The sequence below is a fragment of the Euprymna scolopes genome, chromosome 37 (genome assembly GCF_053919585.1).
Source record: "Euprymna scolopes isolate OS-2025 chromosome 37, ASM5391958v1, whole genome shotgun sequence".
Classification (NCBI taxonomy): Eukaryota; Metazoa; Mollusca; class Cephalopoda; order Sepiida; family Sepiolidae; genus Euprymna; species Euprymna scolopes.
In genome coordinates this window covers 51,645,539-51,662,765 of record NC_136518.1, presented here as the reverse complement: position 1 = coordinate 51,662,765, position 17,227 = coordinate 51,645,539, and the positions used below count along the sequence as shown (strand labels likewise).

Sequence of the window (17,227 nt, the reverse complement as noted above, 5' to 3'; positions counted from 1 at the left end):
AAGGTAGCTTTTTCTTTTTGATTTTGCAGAACATAATTAAGTTTTGCAAAAGGAAGTAGAAAAACAAAAAAAAAAAAACAAAAAAAAAAACGCACCAATGTTAGGTGCATTTCGTCTTAGAAAGCCAATATCTTCAGGCAGCCTGATCTGGTAGCACCATGTATTTCTATTTGAATATAAATATGAAGCTTGTATTTAATGTACACGTATTGTTGATGACTTTTCTCCCAGAACTAGTTTATACCCGATCCTTGATCAGTGTTATCACAGTACCTAGGTATATTAATTACCATCTTTACATAGCTTCTACCACTTTATAGCTAGTATGAAGAAAAATATTTGTGAAATTTTGTTAAAAAAAATCTTACTTAGCATTTGCATAAGAGAGCAAGTAACTATGATGAATGTATTTATATATTGTTTATTATTGGCAATAAATATTAGAAATTATGTTTAGCAAAAATAATTCACCTTGAACTAATGCCAAATATCTTATTTGTGGATTATCAATAAAAAAAATCATATATATTAGGATGGGACGATTCCAATATTTTTTTCTGATTCCAATACAATTCCCGATTCCGATTATTTATAGATTTCTAAATATTTAACCATAAAGTTGTTATTTTTCACGATTACCATAAAAAACACGTTAAATATGCAGATATTTTCTCAAATGTAAGGATACACTTACAGTGGGATGATCCATTGATTTTAGTTTTACTAATAGTTTAAAATCAATCAATGTTATTATTTTAGTATTACAATCAGCAGTAGAATATTTTTTTAAACAAAATCAAATAAAAAAAAAACAATTAAAAGAATCGTTTTTGGCATCGGAAAATAGGCACAAATTTTTTCGATTTTGATACCAATTCTGATACCCTAAAAAGTTCCGATTTTTTTTCATTCCCAATTCCGATTAATTGTCCCAACACACACACACACACACACACACACACACACACACACACACACACACACACACACACACACACACACACACACATATATATTGTTTGTGTAATATTTTTTATACGTTTTTCTTAAAATCTATAAAACACATATTCAGTTTTAAAAGACTTTTTTAAAACTTGTGTGGAATTAAAGCCTACAAAAAAAGCTACTACCTTAGTAATGTGTACTCTGCCTATTCCCTTTTTTGTCAACCAATCAAATGTTTCTGTTAACGAGTGATTGTCCAATTCATCATTGGGGGGGGGGGTTATCATCATCTCGCCTACGTCCACTGACAAGTTTTTGTTATTATTAATAATAAGGGTATTTATTTACTTATTACATTGTATGCCTATAGGTTGTTGAGTTTGACAATTAAGTTTTTGAGATGATTCAATAAATATAATATCAATAAATAAGGGTGTTATCCCTCCCTGGACTTTAGCCATCTAACTCTGTCCCGAGCTATCCGCTGCCATGTGGGATCCATGTATTGGATCAAGTCGTCCCTCCATCTCGTTTTAGGTCTTCTGTTTGGTCTCTTATGTTCACGAGGTGTCCATTCCGTTGTCCTGATGGACCATCTGTTATGTCGTCTGGCTACATGCCCTTTCTATCTGTGTTTGGATGTTTTGGGATGATTAATTATTCACATATGGATTCTTTGGACTACTGTTCTCATCTCCAGTGTTATTTTCACAAGATTTTCGTCAATGTAACCTCCGACCTTCAATTGTATCTCTGGAATTGGGAACAAAAGCATATTACCTCTGTTCGAAATTTTGTGCAAATTCTCGAGTTTGACCGAAAGATTTCCAAGTTCGACAGACAGATTTCCGAGTTTGACAAAATACATCTGAAGAAGGCCGTAGGTTACACCGGCTGAAATGTTGTGAAAATACCATTCAAGACGAGAACAGTAGTTTGAAGAATCTGAATAGTGCAAAGGATTTCCAAGTTCGAAAAGGTGCGCCTGAAGAAAGTTACATCGGTTGAAACGTTGTGAGAATAACGCTGAAGATGATAACAGTAGTTCGAACAATCTATGTAATCCACATCTAAAAAAAATAAATAAATAAAATAGAAACGAAAAATAACATCTTTTAATAGTTATGCTTAACCAGAAACCATTCCGTTTAATAAAGCAGGTCACCATCTATTGTGACGTGTACTATCAGGTGATTTGCTGAACTGTAATAGGAACGAAACAAGGCTGACTTATTAAAGTTTAGAAAAGTTCAGTATATATATATTCCTATAAAAATAACCACGTCACTGGCTATAGGTGTGTGAGAGGGGGGTATGACATATTAATTTCAGATGTGCTGCCCATGTAAGCCCAGTATATATAAAGAGTAAAAATTTATACATTGTAAATTGTTAAAAGGTCATTGTCTCGTATAAGCCCTTCAATGAAGACTAGATCTGTTTTTTGCTGCTGGGCACAAGGGTTGACGATGTTCTCTGGATATTTTTCTCTCGGACGACACCCGTAATCCTATTATATAATAGTAAGTAAAAAATTTAAATTAAAAATAAAGTAAAAAGTATTTATTGAATTTATTTATTTGTGTTTTTGCTTTCGTTTATCATAAACAAGTCATGTTACAACTGAAGCGTTAAGGGCTATTCTATAAAGGGTTTGTTCACATTACATTAAAATTTTTGCATGTTGGTACGGGCAGGGAAACTGGGAGCAGGTAAGGAATTTCAAAGGCATAAACATTCTTTGATTATTGGTGTATCAGGATCTTAAACGGGGCTTAGTTAAGAATCACTGTAAAAAGATCACAATTTTTATCTACCTATATATTTTTGTAACTTTTAAATTATTTGGAAGCCATTGATAGATGAAAAAAAAAAGTAATTCAGTCATTAAATGAATGAAAATATGTGCTTGCTTACTTTGCAAATATCCACCTTTCCGATCAAATTGTAGTATCTGTTCTGTTCTGAGATGAGAAAAAAATCTATAAATTATTGTTCTGAACGTAGAGTTCATTTCTGAGCAGCTCTGAATCCCCCTGCATGTTAAAAACCGATCTTATTTGCCCTCGTGAGTAGGTAAGTAAATTCGGACAATTATTTAATCTTCTTCCTTTCATCTCTTCTTCTCTTTCCCTTTCTTTCTCACCCTTTGTCTCCCTTTACTTCTTCCCGTCTCTCTTTTCCTTGCTCTCTTTCCTCTCTCTCCCCTTGTCCCTCCCTTTCTACCTTTCTCTCTCCCTGTCTATCTTTCTCTCTCCCTGTCTATCTTTCTCTTTCCCTTTCAATCTCTCTCTTTCCCTTTCAATCTCTCTCTCTCCCTTTCAATCTCTCTCTCTCCCTTTCAATCTCTCTCTCTCCCTTTCAATCTCTCTCTCTCCCTTTCAATCTCTCTCTCCCTTTCAATCTCTCTCTCCCTTTCAATCTCTCTCTCCCTTTCAATCTCTCTCTCTCCCTTTCAATCTCTCTCCCTTTCAATTTTTCTCTCTCTCTTTCAATTTTTCTCTCTCCCTTTCAATTTTTCTCTCTCCCTTTCAATTTTTCTCTCTCCCTTTCAATTTTTCTCTCTCCCTTTCAATTTTTCTCTCTCCCTTTCAATTTTTCTCTCTCCCTTTCAATTTTTCTCTCTCCCTTTCAATTTTTCTCTCTCCCTTTCAATTTTTCTCTCTCCCTTTCAATCTCTCTCTCCCTTTCAATCTCTTTCTCCCTTTCAATCTCTTTCTCTCCCTTTCAATCTCTTTCTCTCCCTTTCAATCTCTTTCTCTCCCTTTCAATCTCTTTCTCTCCCTTTCAATCTCTTTCTCTCCCTTTCAATCTCTTTCTCTCCCTTTCAATCTCTTTCTCTCCCTTTCAATCTCTTTCTCTCCCTTTCAATCTCTTTCTCTCCCTTTCTATCTCTTTCTCTCCCTTTCTATCTCTTTCTCTCCCTTTCTCTCCCTTTCTATCTCTTTCTCTCCCTTTCTATCTCTTTCTCTCCCTTTCTATCTCTTTCTCTTTCTCTCTCTCTCTCTCACTCTCTCTTCCTTTCTCTCTCTCTCACTCTCTCTTCCTTTCTCTCTCTCTCACTCTCTTTTCCTTTCTCTCTCTCACTCTCTCTTCCTTTCTCTCTCACTCTCTCTTCCTTTCTCTCTCACTCTCTCTCTCACTCTCTCTCTTCCTTTCTCTCTCACTCTCTCTTCCTTTCTCTCTCACTCTCTCTTCCTTTCTCTCTCTCACTCTCTCTCTTCCTTTCTCTCTCACTCTCTCTCTTCCTTTCTCTCTCACTCTCTCTTCCTTTCTCTCTCACTCTCTCTCTTCCTTTCTCTCTCACTCTCTCTCTCTCTTCCTTTCTCTCACTCTCTCTCTCTTCCTTTCTCTCTCACTCTCTCTCTCTCTTCCTTTCTCTCTCACTCTCTCTCTTCCTTTCTCTCTCACTCTCTCTCTCTTCCTTTCTCTCTCACTCTCTCTCTCTTCCTTTCTCTCTCACTCTCTCTCTCTTCCTTTCTCTCTCACTCTCTCTCTCTTCCTTTCTCTCTCACTCTCTCTCTCTTCCTTTCTCTCTCACTCTCTCTCTCTTCCTTTCTCTCTCACTCTCTCTTTCTTTCTCTCTCCCTTTTCTCTCTCTTTCTGTCCCTCCCTCCTCTTCTCCCTTTCTCTCCCTCTCCTTCTCTCCCTCCTTCTCTCTCTTTCTATCTGTCTTCCTATGTCCCTTTCTTTCTCTCTCCTTCATTTCCTTTTCTCTCCCATCATCTCTTTTCTCTCTCTCTCCCTTTTCTCTCTTTTTACCATCTTTCTCTCTTTCTCACCATTTTTTTTCACCATCTTTCTTTCTATCTCACTATCTTTCTCTCCTTCTCCCCCCCTCTCTCTCTCTCTCTTTTGCCCTATATTTCTCTATCTTAATCTCTCAATTGATATAACATCTCTCCCTCATATCAACATTTGTAAATGACTCTTCCTTTCTCAACGAGCATGTTTCAACCTCCTCCCTCTCTCCATATATCTCCATATGCATGTATGTCTGCTGTTGGTAGCTACTGAACAGCCCAACACAACAATTACAAGATGCAGAAAATAATTAGGCATGACGATGATTATCCCATGTTTCTCAAAGAAAACAGTCCTTAATTTATAAGATTATGGAATTCACGCCCGAATGTTGTTTTTGCCTTTTAGATGAATGGACGTTTTAATCAGATAAACGTTTTACCTTTTTGCGTTTGTATTATTTGAATTAATCGGACTATTGTATTAAAAAAAAAAATAGTCTGTGATTTGTGGAAAAGGATTAGCCTCTAATGCAGCCAAATCAATTGTAAAATTAAAAAAAAATTAAGTAGTAAATACAATAAAGCCTTATAAAAAATAGCTACGAGAGTCGCTGCAAAAGTAAAGTCTTTTAGCTCAAAAGTTGAAGAGCTACGGAAACAAGAGTGGTAACATTACAACGAGCGAAAAATTGTGCTCTAAAATTTATTTTGTTCTGCATAGTCACCCCCATTTTCGATGTACTTTTGCCACGAATACAATGATCCATCTCTGCTTCTGACGCATGTCTATGATAGGGATTGCTTCCTTAGAGTTTCACATCGTCAATATTTGCAACAGAGAGATGAAACTTTCAGGTCATGAATGCATAAGTTCTGCCCTCATAACAATGAAATTTGCAGTACCCTCTGATCTATTTGGGCATTACTTTTGAAAACCTCAGGTATATCGACCAAAACAATTTCTTATAATTCATTTGAGCATCTTTATAATAGCTATTTTTAAAAAAAGCTTTATTGTATTTACTGTTTGATTAAAAAAAAAAAACCCTCAAAAAAACACCTTTTCTATTTGCTTTTTCTGCATTAGAAGTTAATCCCTTTCCAAAATCATGGAGACTATGTTTTTTTTTTACGCTAATGTGTATATGTAAGCAACAATAGACTATTAAAGTAGACATTTTTATGCGGTAGAATAAGGACTAAGGATTAGAAACGGAAATTGAGAATTACCATAATATGTGTGTAGCAGAAAAGAGTAAACACATTTTATTGTAAAATTATAACATCGAAGAGTTAATGAAGAGGAAATAAGTACAAGAGTTATCGAACTTGTTATATACTCTAATATTTCTAGTGCTTTCACAAAAATAATTTTTAGAGCAGACTATGGTGTTCTGTCCGTTAGTCTGTCATGCCTGTCTGAAATATCATTTTCGTTGATCTGTCATGCTTCAGTTTGAAATAATATTTTCGTTGGTCTGTCATGCTTAAATTTAAAATATCATTTTCGTTGATCTGTCATGCTTCAGTTTGAAATAACATTGTAAAACGTTCATATTGGATGGACGCATCTCCTATGAGATATGCCAAGCATCTCTACGATGATTTCTTGTTCCGTCTGTCATTCATTTTCGTTGGTCTGTCATGTATCAGTTTTAAATATGGAATATTGTTGTCATATTTGGGCTGGTGAATCTTTTTTCCATTTGAGGGTTCTTGCTAAGGTGTCGCAAGGTAAAATACCAGGTTGGGGAACTGGCACGATCTATCCTTCTCTCGAGGGTAGATGGATCAACCTATCTAGTGACGGCGTCATGATAAAAAATACCCTTCATAGCCCTAGTGAAGCATCAAGTATTCAGCTACGGACAAGATTTTAATTACATTACAAACTCGTGTAGTGAGTTCAATCTCGGCTGTGGTTGCATGTTACATTTAAGGTACCGAAACGTATCTGTAATTTGATTGGCTCCAAACTTTCTTCTTTACTGCAACTACTTTTTCACAGACGTGATGTTGCTAGTCTCAGTCTTTTTTTTTATATAAATATTATTATGGGAATGTTTTATTTAGAATTGTCTGATCTATTTCCTGCTTTCTTTGTTCCAGCTCGTTTGACTCCTTCATCTCCATCAATTCGTTGTTTTGATACCTCATTGTAATTCAGCTTCTTATTCCAGTAGCTTATTTCTAAGAACTGTAAGCTTGTGGAACTCTTTTCCTGCTGACTGTTTTCCTCCTACCTACAGCCTTAGTCTTTTCAAGACTAAGGTCGATAGGCATCTCCTGTCTTTGCAATAATCATCTTTCGTTATTGTTATCTCTTTACATCAAGTGGTTCCATGCTTTGTCTAGAGCGATTTCTATTAAAAAATAAAAATCAGTTTAAAATAGAATTTTCATTGTTGAACGTGCAGATCTCATACAGGCATTAAAATGAAAAACAAAAAACAAAAATAAATCCCCCATCCTTGTTGATTTGTTTTGAGATCCCTTCCCTCATAAATTCAACTGGTTTTTCCACATTAGTGGGCCGAATCTTCTGGTCTTTGATCTTTGGTGTTGAAATAGGTTGTCCTGCTTTTAATAACAACAACAATGCAGGATGTTGTTTTTAAAAAAAGAAATCACAGAGTTAATATTTTATTTACGTAAACAAGTGTCCTCTCGTTTCCGTTCAAATTATGCTTGGTCATTTGCACGGACTATGAAAAAGACTTTTGCTAACTCCTAGCTCGGATTTCTTCACCAAACCCCAACACTCTTGATAATTCACAGATACAACCCTCTTCTCTTCTTTTGTATTTGGTGATCCCTTACACCAACACATTTCAGGTGAAAACATTATTATGTACTTACGTGTTATGTCAAAATTAGTATAAATTCCAAAAAAAAAAAAAAAACTATGAAAAAAAAGAAAATGATCTACTAGAAAAATAATTACAAATAAAAATAGAATTTATCGAATTATCAAGTTTTATTGTGTGTGGAAGAGTTGTGCAACCACTTCTGTATGACAAACCAACTTTTTTCCTCCTGATTTTAGTTACAGTCCTGTAGAAAAATTATGTACAATAAAAAAAATAAATTACAAGTAAAAATAATTTACAATATAAAAATGATCCAGTAGAAAAATAATTACCAGTAAAAATAGAATTTATCGAATTACCGAGTTTTATTATGTTTTAATGCGGAAGAGTTGTACGACCAATTCATCATGATAAACTGAGTTTTCTCCGTTGATTTAAATTAAGGGTTCGCCATTTTTAAACATAAAATCGTAACGCAATTGAGGATGACTTTTTTCCTTTTTTCTTTTTTTTTTTTTGTTAAAAATAGATGTAGCACATTTACTGGATCGTTTTTCGTAAAGTTTAGAATTTATACTAATTTCGTGATATGTAAGTATATAATTATGTTTTCATTTGAAATGCGTTTGGTTTAAAAGATCACCAATCTACACAAGCACCCCTGTTTTTGTCTTTAATTTATATAAATCTTATATATAAAGTTATGCAGACGTGTGTGTGTGTGCTGCAAACTTTGTATTTAGTTTTCCTTATAAAATATTACTTAGAAAGTTGCTTGATCTCGTTAAAGAACGTTATTTTCAATTGCATTGACGGACAGACAAACACTTGAAACCTTTGCTTTGTTTACGTAGTCACAGATTTGGCTACATCATTCCCGCCTTGAGTATATCTTTGTTCTTTAATGTAGCAAAGATGACTGATTTTTTACCAGGTTATATTGTTTGATGAAACCAGTAACACAAGCACTCTTCTCATGTTTATCCGCGTAGCACTAACAACGCAACGAAATCCAAGTATGACTAATTCTTTGCAAGACACAAGCATGGCGCAATAGCCTGCAAGTCTGTGTTTCGACTATGATACATTGTTTGCAGGTCAAAAACGACAAATGTGTTTTATAAAAATAAGTGTATTTTTTTTAATTTAAAATTTAGTGTTTGTGTTACTGTACACATAGATTCGAAAAAGTTGTCAAAAAACAAATATATAACAAATAAATGTTATCAAAGGCAAGATAAGTTACTTTTCTACCTAACTGGATATATTTTTCGTGTTTTTATTCAATGTAACATGCTTATTCAGCTCGAAAAGCATACAGTGTTTACCGATCTATTAGAAAATTCAAAATGGCGCCCGACACTCTCTTTAACACGGTAAGTTCAGGAAAAGATGTTATAAATAATAAACTAGACAAAATACTGAGAAATTCGCTCATTATATGTTACCGTGACATAAGTTGACATATATTCGGTGTTTTTTTTTAATAGTATTTTGTCTAGTTTTATATTTATAACACCTTTTCCCAAACTTACCATGTTAAAGAGAGTGTCGGGCGCCATTTTGAATTTTCCAATACATCGGTAAACACTGCATGTTTTTCGAGCTGAATAAACATGTTACATTGAATAAAAACACGAAAAATATATCCAGTTTGGTAGAAAAGTAACTTATCTTGCCTTTGATAACATTTATTTGTTCTATATTTGTTTTTTGACAACTTTTTCGAATCTATGTGTACAGTAATACAAACCCAAAATTTATATGCGGGTACCTTCTTGTTAGTTGAAAAAAAAAAAAGAAATAAAAAAGCAGATTAAAAATCTAGCACGGTGACAAACGATGCTAAAATGTTGTCAGCTGCATCTCCTTTTGGACCCTGTCTTATCTACTTGTATCCCCCCCCCCAACAAAAAAAAATCTGTCTGCAGTCTGTCGTTTATCTTCTCTCTATCCTTGGATAAAAAATAAAAAATGTGTACGCAACTCCCGAGTTTTTATCAAATACAGAAATACCATTTTTATTAATCATTTTCACAAGTGTTTTTTCCTAATCTTTGATTCTCAAACTTAAAGGGTTTTTTTTTTTTATTTTCGTTTGTTCACCCCAAGCAAGACATAATACTGCAAAGACGTCAGAGACTATCGTGTTGTTTAGGGCCAGAGTTATCGGGTGCATTCTAAATGGGGAGTAGTACAGCAAGATATTTGTTTACATTACATTTAAATTTTTGCAAGTTAGTACTGTCGGAAGATCAGGGAAATAATTCCGAAAGCAAGTCGCCTGAAGAAAGAAGCTATTACAGTAGAAGGTTTTCCAGCATCTGAAGATCTCTAGACGATGAAGAAACACAATTTACGATATATTTAGGCAGGGATTGAAAGGCGGTGTAAAACTAATTCGTTTACTGAAAATCGTGAGCGTTTTTTTTTTTTTTTTTTTTTTTTTTTTTTGCCACAAGAAAAATTTGCATAATAAAATATAATTTTATTCTGTTTCCTCCTTTTTTCTCGATAACTGCCTTCACACGCTTCCTGAAACTTGCACAATTGTTCCTCGAATATTTGGAATACAACTTTGCACATTCTTATTTAATAGTATCTTTAAGAGAATCAACATTGCTGTGTAATGTTCTGTTGGCAGCATGTTCTAAAACGCCTCAGATACCATAATCCAGAAGGTTCAGATCTGGGATAGAACGTGGTCATAAACATGATTCCTCAAAACTGTTCAAGTTTGATTTTAAAAAATCTTGTATTTTTCTCGCTGTGTCAGTTAAAACACCATACTGTGTCGATAATTATCATAATTAAGTAGCAATACCTGGTATATTGGAGTCTCATAATAAGTATTTCAATCAGCTTTGTAGGATTGAACAGGATGTTTTGTTTTGAATGCCCCTTAAAACTTAGTTTCTGATTATGAGAGAAATCTGTCATTTGAAAAGATTGTTATAATGGAGGCTTTTTTCTTGAACCACATAATACGATGGGCATTCAATAAGTTTCCAGACTTTTTTCGTATGGCCACTTTTATTGATAATACACACATGAAACTCTAGTCCCCTTCGAAGTAATCTCCTCCGGCTACAATGCATTTGTTGTACTCAACTTCTGGAAGGCCGCATAAAAGTCCTCGTGTGTGAGTGTGTCAATAACCCTTGTCACAGCCTCTTTCATCTTCTCAATTGTCTTATGACGTTTTCCCTGAGCTTAAGTAATAACCAAAATTTCCTTGAGCTTAAGTAATAACCAAAATTTCCTTGAGCTTAAGTAATAACCAAAATTTCCTTGAGCTTAAATAATAATCAAAATTTCCTTGAGCTTAAGTAATAACCAAAAATCAGTACATTACATTATTATATTACACACAGTCTTTATGGATATTCCAACGATTCTTGTAAACTCTTTTGGTGTTACAAGTGTATTCAGCAAACCACGTACTCTTTGATATTTGCTTTCCTGATTATTCTTATGGACAAACATTTATATAAAAAAAAATGTAAGGATTATCGTACTAGGTATGATTATGACATCAACGTATGCCAGGTTTCAAAACAATTGACCAATTCTTGCTGAGAAAGCAACCTTATGTTCATTGTAAATTTTGCTTCCCCACCTTGTACAGCGAAGAGGAGGGATTTTGCTGCATGCTGCACATATTGATTGAGAGTATTTACATTGAGAGAAGTACAAGTGCAATAAGTTCATTTTGTGGAAGTACTTGTGAAACAAGCACAGGGATGCCACACTGTGGTGATGAGACAGGGGTAGGGTTTGGTAGACATTACAAGACATAGAATATTATAGATCTGATTTAAACTGTATTACAATTTCTGAATAGATCATTGATTCTTTGATTCAAATCAAATTTAGCATCTGACCAGACTATTTTTCTTTTCTTTTTTCCCTTCCTTTTGTTCCTACTTTTATTTTTCTATTTTTTGTTTTTCGTACTTTTGTCTTTTTCCTACCTTTCCCTTTTTTCTTTTTCCCTTCATTTTCCTTTTTTTTTTCTTTTTCCTTTCATTTTCTCTTTTTTCTTTTTCCCTTCATTTTTCCTTTTGTATTTTTTCACATTTTTCTTTTCCCTCCTTTTTTTTCCTTTTTTATTTTTTCCATTTTTTTCTTTTTTATTTTTAACCTTTTTAGTTTTCCCTTTTTTTCCCCTTTTTCTTTTTTTCACCCTTTTTTATTTCCCCGTTTTCTTTTTCTCCTTTTTCCTTTCCCCTTTCTTCTTTTTTTCCTTCTCCCGTGTTTTCCTTTATTTCCCACATTTTCCTTTTTTTTCTATTTCCTTTTATCCCAGTTTCTTTCCTTTTCTTTTTTTTTTACTCTATTATTTTTCCGTTTTCCTTTTTCTTTTCTTTTTTCTTTTCATTTTTACTAACTAGAAAAATACCCGCCCTAGGACGGGTAAAATTAATTTCCTGAAAAGAAACTGAAATTTGTGCCATCTTTATTCATTGATGTCTAATACCTATTGTTAAAATTTCACAAAGATCGGAAGTTTAATAATACCGTTACGTTTTGTTTTCTCGTTGGCGTTTCATTGTTGAAACCACTTTATCGTTAATTGAATACCAAGATTCTTCTGAATGACTTGTCTCTTACTAAGTGACGATTACTCATGTGTTCTTAAGTCAATGTGATGTATCCTCTTAAAAGCCATAGTAATGAAGTATTTTCTTAATTAAACAAAATTTGCTTATGACTGGTAATAATGAAGTGCCTGTGTGGGAGTTTGTTTACTGTGTTAATTTAAAGTGAAATGAGTCCCCCCCCCTCCGAGTCGATCCCCCAACCAGGACATCTAAACTAGTATACAAAATTTATCTAGTTGACAGTCAGCGTCTTTAACCATCTTTAGGACTTAATGTTTATATAAACATTTTCAGCAACCGAAGAATACTCCATTCGTTTCTTTTTAATTAACACTTTTGCATCATTGCTCATGGTAGTTGGCGATTTAACTTAGCGAAATCCTCAACTCAAGAAAGGGAGGTATATATATATATATATATATATATATATATATATATATATATATATATATATATATATATATATATATATATATCTATTGTTATAAATCCGTATTCCTGTCTGTCTGTTTGTTTGTTTGTTCACAATGACGTCATAGCATATATGTTATGTATGATATAATAGCAGATTACGTCATGTATGATGTCATGTATGGGGGCAAAAATGAAAGTAAATTCCCTGGGCAACGCCGGGCAGCCTACTAGTATATATATATATATATATATATATATATATATATATATAATATGTTGAATGACTTGCAAAAAAATGTCAGCGAAAAAAAAAAAAAAAACCCGACCCTCCCTGTATAAAAGTGCCCAGTTAAGGGTGAAGGAATTAATGTTTTTGGCCATTTTTTTTTATATTTGTCGTCCGAATGTGTTATTTATTTCATGTGTCACATATCTTTTTTTTCTTCCGAGTGAATGTCCTTTAATTGTTACTAGCCTGGGTGCTTGGCGTTGTCCGGGTGTTTGGAGGTGTATGTTGAGCAAAAAAAAAAAAAAAAGAAGCAAGTGGTAGAAGGCAGGCAGGCTCGAACCTGTACTGCAAAGAGGGGGGGGGACGTGACGTCTTTGCTGTTGCTTCCATCGCCAAACCGGAAGTGACGTAGGTTTAATTTAAGGTTAGTCAATTGAAAAGAGGGGATGACTTTCGAAAACATCAGCGAAAAAAAACGACCCCCTCTCTGTAGAAAGTTGCCCGGTTGAGGGTTGACGAAATTAATGTTTTTAGCCAATTTTTCAATATTTGTCGACTGAAGAGTCGAGCTTCAAAGCGATACCGATTGCGTGAAATTCCGTCGTCTCTGTTGAAAGGTATAAGCAGACATACATACATACATACATTTAAACAAACAGATGAGATTTATATTGTAGACTAGCGGGGGGGGGGGTACCCGGCGTTGCCCGGGTGTTTGGAGGTGTGTGTGGTTTTGGGTAAATCAAAACTCCGAGGGGTGGGGGTAAAATAAAAAAAAAAGTTTTGGTAGGTGAGTATGAGGATCGAACCCAAACCCTTGAGGCGAAGTTGGAAATTAAAGTGTGAAAAAAAAAAGTGTGCGACTTTAACCATTAACCCAACACGAGATACTAACAGAAACACGTTTGAATTTATTTAATTACTTAGATTTGGCAGGTGCACATTTTAATGACTTAATGAGGTCAACTTTGACTGCGGGATAGTATTTTATTTACTGCGGAAAGCTTTTTTTATTTTTGTTTCCCCAAGATGTTGGTGGGGGGGGGACCATCTCCACTTGTCCAATTTGAATAGCAATTGTTTGATATAAGGAAAATATTTCCACATTGCTCAAATCTGATTGCTTTTGGACATTTCCGCCGATAAACGGAAAATACCGCCAGAATTAGTGTCGCTTTTATTATAGGAAAAAGACTAATCCACATGCGGCGAGCGACAAATGTTGAAGATTTATCTTCCCGAAGTCGAGCAAATTAAATAGACAGGCGAGCTCCGTTAACTCGGAGATATTATAATTTCTATGTGATATAAAAAGTTTTAAGAAGTTGTGAGCCGACTGACTGCTTCTCTGAAAAAAGCCTTTCTTGGACATACACAAAAAGCGAACATACATACACACATTTTCGCTTTTATATATATAGATAACAATCAAAAAAAAAAAAATGACTCTATAATAATGTATACAAAATCTGCATAAATAAAAATATAATATTTAAGCGCATTGTATGTCTGTTAATTTAAAGTGAAATTGTATGTCCGGGCTACATTGGGCATCCCTGCTAGATTAGATAAATACTTTTGCAGTTTTAACAAAATAATAAATAATACGAAGTTGGAGCTGAAATCAAGGCGTCTCCATTTATTCTGAACATCCACAGAATGCCAACATCAATATATTGCATATGAAAGAGTCTGCTGTGGAATTTCCACAGGCCCCGCTAGTTAGTCATGATTTTGAGTAATCATTATATCCTAAGAGCTGTAGTAATGGATTCTTTTATTTAATGAAAGGCTTGTTTACGAATACTAGCATAGTGGAACCGCATGGTCATAAGCAAAGTATCATTAAGGGTTTTGCAACATCATACCTTTTCACACCAGCAACCCAGCTTTATGCTATGTTTTCAAAGGGGCAAAAATAAAACAATGCACATATGTCGAAAAAAAAAATGTTAAACTTGTTCACTGACCAAGGACAGAAACTATGAAGTGTAATATCAGAATAGATACTACACTTTACTCCTAGCCAAAAGGTCAAGGTCGTTAAAAGTTAAAACTTATTGCTGTTTTAGGATGATAAAATATAATCTTGTATCATCAGGATTCTATGGACAAATTTATCTTTAGTTGACCTTTGACAACTGAATATTTTTGTTTACTAGCCGAATAGAAATCGTGGTCTTTCTCCGCCAGACAAGAAAAAATGCATAAAGAAAATATAAGACAAAGTTATATCTACATCAGCGTGGATATGGCAATCCCACAGAATGATGACAATCTAACAAAGTTTGGTGGTATCGTGAGACACTGTTGGGGAGCTCTTGGTTAATAGTAATAATGCTTCAGCCCCAAAACGATGCCTGAACCCAGAGTTATCTATAACATAAAAGCGAAAATGTGTTTGTGTGCATTTTTTTGTATATCTGCCATATAGGCTTTTAGGGGGGGGGGTTCGGAGGAGTCACTGAATCTTAAAACTTTTTATATACTCCCTAGATTATAGTATGTCCAATTTACGAAACGAGGTCGTTTGTATCTTTTATTATGTTACAAAATTCGTGCTGTGATTTCTTTTTCTCTACTACTACGGCGTGATGTTTGACCTAGAAAACCGTTGACGTTCGTTTAACCACCGTTTTTCTGAAACGTCTATTTTCAGCCGTTTTCAATTCCTTGCCCTTGTAGCGTCGTGGTAAGTTATCAGGCTATTCGCCTCAAGGCTTCGGGTTCGAGCTTACCTCCCTCCCAAAACTTTTTTTTTTCTTTTCACCTGGGCAACGCCGGGCATCCTTGCTAGTCATCTGATAAAGGAAGCAATGCTGCTGTAAAAGGAACAGTTATTGTATAAATATTTTTCAGTTATTGGAAGACAAACAAATGTTGATATGCCATAAAAAAAAACAATGTTTAGTAGTGCTAAGTAACTATTCCTATTTACAATGCCTCTCCACGGGACAGAGTTAGACACCAGGGTCGTGTTTTAATGTTGAGAAAAGGAACAAAAAATAAAAATTGTCTCAGTCGTGAAGAATTTCTCCTTCAATAACAGAGAACAAGAAATTGAAGTGTAGCATCTGAAGAACAGATACTACACTTTGATCTTAACCCAAAGGTTAAGTAACTATTAGTCATGATTCTGAGTAGTCAGTAATATCCTAAAAGTCGTAGTAATGGATTCTTTTATTAATGAAAGACTTGTTTACAAATGGTAGCTGAGTAGAACCATTTGGTCATGAATACCCGTGCATAATGGTGACCAATTAGCTGTGAGCATTTTAGACTTTCTTAGTTTCTAAGTGATTTTTTTTTTCTGACAGCAAATAACCGATTCCTCTGACTGAATCAACAGGGCAAGTATCCTGTCATTAAACAAAAAACAAAAACAAAAAAAAACATGAACGGATATTAAGATACGTCCATTCGATCTGTGCGTTTTTCGTAATGAAAATAGCATTTTCAACAAGAGTGACGGGTGATTGATCGATCGTCAGACGGACGAAGCTGTTTCTAAAGATATGTGGACACTTCTTAAAATGCTGTTTTAAACTTAATCACATGTTATCATTATTCTGTGATACACATCAGTTCGACAATTATTGTCCGACTGAGATATGGTTTTGTTCAGTCCTAGGAGGTTCACCCACCTAGGCTTTACTGTCTCCCTAAAAAGGGGTTAGATAAATAATTTCAGACTTCTTGCACATGCTTGTCTTGTATCATAAAATCTATAATATAAATCTCACCTGTCTGTTTAAATGTATGTTTGTATGTCTGCCTAAAACTTTCCACAGAGGCGACGGATTTTCATGAGATTGGTATCGTTTTGAAGCTCGACCCTTCGGATAACAAATATCGAAAAATTGGCTTGAAAACATTAATTCCTTTATCTTCAACTGGGCACTTTTCTACAGGGAGGGGGTCGCTTTTTTTGCTGATATTTTCGAAAGTCACCCCCTCTTTTCAATTGACTAACCTTAAATGAAACCTACGTCACTTCCGGTTTGGCGATGGGTTCAACAGCAAAGACGTCACGTTCTTATTTTCACGTTTTTTTTTTCCTTCTTCACGGTAAAGGTTTGAGCCTACCTGCCTACTACCATTTTTTTTTTTTTTTTTTTGCTCAACACACACCTCCAAACACCCAGGCTGGTCATAAGATAAAGCAGTTCAACAAATACAAATAAATACACTTTCCTTCCTTCACTCTTTCTCTTAGTCAGCATGTATTTTTTTTTCTCATACGCTCTCACTGATTAGTTTGTCAATTGCATTTCCTTTAAAATAATTTATGTGACAAAAATAAAAAAAAATAAAAAAATTTTTAAATAGAAAAAGTAGGATCCGGTCTTCGAGCTAAGATCACAGTAAAGTATCTGTTCTGATGCTACACTCAAGTTAATTTGTCCTTAGTCAATGAAGGAGAAACCCTTCTATACTAAAGCAATGTTTATTTTTGCCTACTTCCAGAGTGCCTTTTTT

General features: G+C 34.5%; 1 protein-coding gene across 2 annotated transcripts in view; it reads left to right on the top strand.

The window, feature by feature from the left end:
* The window catches only part of LOC145261158 (atos homolog protein A-like), a 311,376-nt gene that overhangs the window by 136,344 nt on the left and 157,805 nt on the right, over positions 1–17,227 (top strand). Inside the window, exon 1 of one of the 2 annotated variants that reach the window (XM_080119479.1) lies at positions 2,348–2,468. The exons of the other annotated variant lie outside the window; for it this stretch is intronic. The gene's annotated coding sequence lies outside the window, so the exon portion shown is untranslated. Of the gene's footprint in view, positions 1–2,347; positions 2,469–17,227 lie in introns of those variants that run through there. 2 annotated transcript variants of the gene reach the window in all.